The sequence below is a fragment of the Onychostoma macrolepis genome, chromosome 04, assembly GCF_012432095.1.
Source record: "Onychostoma macrolepis isolate SWU-2019 chromosome 04, ASM1243209v1, whole genome shotgun sequence".
Classification (NCBI taxonomy): domain Eukaryota; kingdom Metazoa; phylum Chordata; class Actinopteri; order Cypriniformes; family Cyprinidae; genus Onychostoma; species Onychostoma macrolepis.
This window is the reverse complement of record NC_081158.1, coordinates 793,764-799,985: the sequence shown is the minus strand read 5'-3', so window position 1 is coordinate 799,985 and position 6,222 is coordinate 793,764. Positions and strand designations below refer to the sequence as shown.

Genomic DNA, 6,222 nt, shown 5'->3' with positions numbered 1-6,222 from the left:
ATAATAAAGTCTGCAAATGGATCCGCACGCCTCTCGTCTCGTCAGCCCCGTAACAAAATCAATGATGAGAAAAATTTACTGTTTACTATTGTCCTCTTACATTACTGACACTATTGTCCTGTTTTAACACTGTGAAGCTGCTTTGACACAATTTGTATTGTATAAAGTGCTATATACTTTAAATAAAGCTGACTTGACTTGATAATTAAACTCATCCATCCGTCCATTCAACAACATATTAGTGACAATAAATTTACACCAAACAAATCCATCAACTGCTACTGAAGATTATAGATGATAGATTTTTAGATTAAAAGTAAGTCCAGAAACAAAAAGCAGATGGAGCAGATGCCTGAACTGGCTGAACTTGATCTACAGAAATGCTGCTGCATGATGGGATGGAGTGGCCGCTCCCTTCAGTCATGTCTCCCTTCAGTCATGTGTCTTGTTGCCAAGGGTGATGCTGATACACACATGAATGGCTCGTCACACCCCATAACTGTAGCCTACATTATATAACCTCCTGTAACCATAGAACTAAATAATTGTTTAGTTATGATTTCTGTACACTGAAAAGTGTAGTTGAACTACTGTATCTACTTACAAAGATAAACCAGGACAAATCTGTTGTGAACATCAAAGGTACAGTATGTGTGTTTTTATGCAATGACTTTGAGTTAATATATTATATTTTTACATTTACCCTTAAGGTATTCACAGCTTATTTTTTTAAATGCATGGCTCACTGCATTACAGTTCCATATCACTTCACTAAATTATTACCATAATTTGAGAGACTTTTACAGTCTACTGACCAAGCAGAAATAGAAATAGAAATAGAAATCACTTTTCATTTCATGGAATCCATGCACTCTCTCTCTTCAGATTTTGCATTAGCTTTCAATGGCCTGTCATTAAAGGGAGTTAACTAGTTAACTGAGGTTCGGGAGCAGGGCCACACCTCCCTCAACCGCCTCATCCAATCACCTTACTTCCCAAAACTTACTTATGTCAGGCCGACCCCCTTGGCTCTGTTCATCTCGTTCTCTCGAACAAACATGGATCCAGAGTTACAGATCAACTCACCCGACGCAGATGACGATCTGTTCGAACCCAACTCCTCTCAACCAGGGATTAGCTCGCAGCAATCCAACCCGAGCCGTACTTCGCAGCGCTTGCGATCAGCTGTAACCATTCCTCGACCACGCGAGCATTCTAGCTCTAATACACCTCAAGGGAAACGCTTCAACTCCAGCGCGATCACAGGCTCCCTCATCTTCAGCATCAAGATCCTCTAACAGAGACAGCCATACCCATCGTAGACGCGGAAACAGGCCTTCTCACTCTCCTCGTCAGCAGCCACTTTCACAGCGCACAACTCCTGATAGCATGTGCTGACAATCTTGTTGCGCGTCCCCCAGAACCAACGACGACATTTCGTACTGGACCGTGGCTCGCATTCAACACACTCTTAAAAGTAAAGGCATCCACTTCAATCGCTTAGATAATAAAAGACTATACCACTGATACTTAGAATCCACAAAAACTTCTACATCAACTTGAGCTCATCCGTCAACACTTCCGGCATTTAAAAGCCGGCCACTTTTCATCACCCGCTACGTCACGAGGCACCTCCCTCCACCGCAGCTCCAAACAGCAGCGACAGCTCCCCCTAGCGAGAGACAAGTAGTAACTACTCCTACAGCTACTCCACCCGATTTCACTCAAATCATGTCATCTTTCTTTTCGTCTCTGTGTTCACAAATTAATCAAAATCCCCATCCACATTCATCCTTTCATCCAACCACCCATTCCTCTACCCTTCCTTCAACCGTACTCAGTAAAATAGCTCCTGTTTTTTCCTATGCTCTTCCCCTTTTCCTCTCAGTCCAGATACCCCAGCCAGCGCCCCAAGAGGCTCTACTACGCGCTGGCCAACCTGGACTCCCCCAACCTCCAACTCTTCTTCCAACTGGTCTATGCTTTGTTCTGCATGTTCTGTATATCCAGATCGTAGAGCCGAACTCGACGACTTCCTCTCCATCATCTTCGACATGGCATTCTGCTTCGGCGGGACCAGCTTCTACAATTACCACATTCTTTTCGCTACCCAAGCAGCAGGACGCCTACATCAGTTCAACCAAGGAACATACTGGAGCTCTCTTGACTCCGAACTCTACTGCCGAGTTTTTCCAGCTCAGTCATCAATTTCGTGCAAACTTTGCAGAGCTCCCTCGCATCCAGCCTCAGCTTGCTCTATTATCACCCCCCTCCAAACTCAACCAACTACCTCCCGCAAGACATCGATTTTCAACCGACTATCAGCAACAGCACCCCCTCCTCCCATAATCCCAAAGCCAGCAGGCCCCTCAGGAAATATTCCAACTTCCAAAGGCATCGACAAAAGAGGCCGTCAAATATTATACCAGGGAGGAAGAATGGTGTGCAATAATTTCAACCATTTAGGCTGCACCCTTTCCAACTGCAGGCTTCTACATTCCTGCTCCTTCTGTGGTGGAGCCCACGCAAGAAACGCCTGCCCCCACAATCCTATAAAACCAGCGGAATGACTAACAAAGCACCTCAGCACCCCAATCAAGGTAAAGGCCCTAGCCACTGTGTTAAAAACCATCCTGACAGAGAATTTGTACACTTCTTAGTCAGTGGCTTCACACCACAGTTTCCACCCAGGCATAGACATAACTCCCGACACTTCCTTTACATCGCATAATCTCCAGTCCGCCATGTCAGCACCCAACATAGTCGATTCGCTATTAGCAGAAGAAGTTAAACAAGGATTCATGATAAGCCCCTTTAATAAACCATCATTCCTCGTCGCACGCATAAGCCCCATAGGAATCGCCACCCGCGAATACTCCAGGAAAAAGTGACTAATAATTGACTTATCTTCTCCTCATGGCACTTACACCCCAAGCATCAACAGCATCATCAGATCACCAGATTTCTCCATGCAATATGCCACAATCGATTATGCCATCAAACTCGTCCGCCTGGCAGGCCACGGTGCTTGGCTAGCCAAAGCAGACATCACCAGCGCCTTCAAGGTCTTACCCATCCATCCAGATTTCTGGCACCTTTTCAGAGTTTCTTGGAAAGGAGTCTACTACTTCGCAATACGCCTCACTTTCTACTGCAGAAGTAGCCCCAAGATATTCGATTCTCTTTCAGAAGCACTATGATGGATTCTACTCAACAATTACAGACTCCCTTATGTCATCCACCTTCTCGACGACTTCCTAGTAGTTATATCTTCATCAGCACCACCATGTTCAGGGCTCTCCACCCTTATTAACCCTTTTAAACCGGCTGTGTCGGCGCTGACACATCAGACCAAGCTGTTTTCATGTTACCATAACTCTTCTACCGTTTGCACTATCAAAATAATTCAAATTGCTCCTGATAGCAGACAACATGCGCTTTTCGGCAATATATGGCTTATTACGGTAATTTCTTGCGCTCCGTCAACAAATGACGGCAGGTTTCCGGGAGAGCGGGAAGGGAGAATTTGAATGGAGAGATAGGGTGCGCGGAGTTTGTTATTGCATAAAATAATAAACAAAATGAACAAAAACATGGTCAAGGAGGAGTAAACAGCATAAGAGTCGATTAGGATGATTTTTGATGAGACTTTGGGAGCAGGCTGAGTGAGACTTTTTCACATGTGGTGTGTGCGTCGCTATAATGAGTCCGGGCATGTAAATGAATGGGTGTATGCATGTACACGCATGTGTAAATGTGTGCGTTTATGAACAAAAAAGCCTCCTGAATGAAAACTGTGTAACCCAGTGTCCCAAAAATACTTGTATATATGTATTATAGTTGAATTTTGAAGTAAGAAGTGTTGGATTATTTCGATCATGATTTTTCTTTTTTTCTAAATAATAATAAAAAAAATATTCCGTTTTTTTATTTTTGTCTATTTAAACTCTGTTTACAAACTCAAAACACAAGATTAATGATCAAAACTGTAGTTTTGGAAAGCCATTTGTTTTCTGAAAGAAATGACACCTTGCACTTGAAAATAGCACATTCTGTTAGAATTTTACAGTCAAATAAACAAAATGTGTGAAAATGACCTATTTTACCCTTAGGTTTTAAAGGGTTAAAGTTTTCACCGAACTTGGCGTCCCCTTATCAGAAGAGAAAACCTCCAGGCCTAGCACCTACATGAAGTTTTTAGGCATCACACTCGATTCGGTTTCCTTCCAAGCATCTCTGCCTCCCACAAAAATCCATCGCATCACACTGCTCCTCTACAACTTCTTACTGGCAGACAGTTGCACTAAGCGACAGCTACTAGCCCTTCTAGGCCACCTCAATAACGCCATCCGGATTATCCCTCAAGGAAAATCATTCTTGTCAAATTGCCTGTCAAAAGCCACAGCAATCCGGTCTGGCAGAGCCATGTTAGACGACGCATTCAAAATGGAAATGCGCCTCTGGCAACAATTTCTCTCATCCTGGAACGGCATCTCCTTTTTCTACAATGAATATCTCACCTACCCTGATGATATTCAACTCTATACAGACGCGGCACCCTCCATAGGCTTTGGCGGTTACTACGGAGGGCGCTGGTACGCCTCCAAATGGCCTACAGAGTGTGCTTCTCTCAGCTCGGTATCAGGTGCCTTCTCTTCAGCACTCTTCGAAATATACCCCATAATCATAGCAGCCAACCTTTGGGGGCACGAATGGTCCAGGAAAGTAATACCCGTCCACTCAAGACAACACAGCTGTAGTAGAAATTATCAACAAAGGCAGATCACGTTCAACAGCTTTCATGCCATTCATGCGCAAACTTACACTAATTTCAGCTCAACATCAGTTCCTTCTCAAAGCCGCCCACATACCAGGGACATCTCAATGCCACTGTCTCTTTCTCTTTTCAGAAATTCAGGCTCTTGGTTCCAGAATCGGATATTCATCCAACTCCAGTCCCACTGTTTTCAACAAACATCTTCAATTAAGCCTACCTCTCCGAGGCTTGCCAAGAAGTCATCCTCAACAGTTTCGCACTGAGCACGCTTTCAGCGTACTTAACCGGATGCAATTGCTTCAAAGCTTACCACACCTACTATCACCTTCCTTTTCCATGATCGGAGGTTCCGTCCATCTGCAACTTCATCACTCACGCTCATTCCCTCCAAAATATTCGTACCAGCTCCATCCAAACCTGCTTCTCAGGAATCAATTTCTTCTACAAACAAACAACCGGCAACAACTGTCAGTCCATCTCCCACTCTCATACCTCAATGCTCATCAAAGGACTTCGAAAACAAGAATCTTCTCCTATCAACAAACGACTTCCTCTTACTTCTGACCTACTTAGCCTGAGCGTAACGATAAGATGCAGATGCTATCTAAATCCCATCTTCGAACGAACCTTAGAGTCCATGTTCCTGCTCTCATTATTTGGCTTTCTAAGATGCTCCAAATTTGCTCCACCTTCATCCATCTTCAATCCATCCATCCAACCCTGCATATCTAACATCACCATACACTCACCGGACGCCCTCATATATATGCTTCGGAGAAGTAAAACAGACCAATTAGGAGCTTCGTTCCCAATCTACATCTTCCATCTCAATTCCTCTCTGAGCCCATTTGAACCCATCACTGAGTACGTACGCTCCAAAATCACTGCCCAATCATCTCCCCAAGATCCACTTTTCATCATGGAAACTGGGAAAGTGGCCACTAGGTTCTGGTTCAGCAAACATTTCAACCAAATTCTCAGCATCTCCGGTATATTTCCAGAACACTATTCGATACATTCTTTTCGCATTGGTGCAGCAACCTCAGCTGCCAAACAGGGTATCTCAGACAAAACCATCAGAGTACTCGGACGCTGGTCATTGCAAGCATACATTCGCAACAACCTAAACAACATCAGTCAAGCCGAAGCTAACCTCAGCTCTCTCCAATCTAGGGGGTCCTAATATCTCGGCCGCACATTAACGAGACATTTCCCCCATCCTGAGTGTCTACAGGCCACCAACAGATACACAGATCAATCTACCATCCCTTCCCCCTTTCCATCCCTCCTTACCTTCCCCTTTCATACCTACATTATACAATAAAGATTACTTCCCTACATTTGCAGTGTGGCGTGGTCCTTGCTAGTGAATTATTCCTTAAATATTGAAGTAGAATATTTTCTGATTCATTTTATTTAACATGGTCACCTTGAATTGTGCACCT

General features: G+C 44.0%; 1 pseudogene; it reads left to right on the top strand.

The window, feature by feature from the left end:
* The first annotated feature begins 1,058 nt into the window (after positions 1–1,058).
* On the top strand, positions 1,059–4,988 carry LOC131539169 (uncharacterized; annotated as a pseudogene).
* Positions 4,989–6,222: the final 1,234 nt, after the last annotated feature.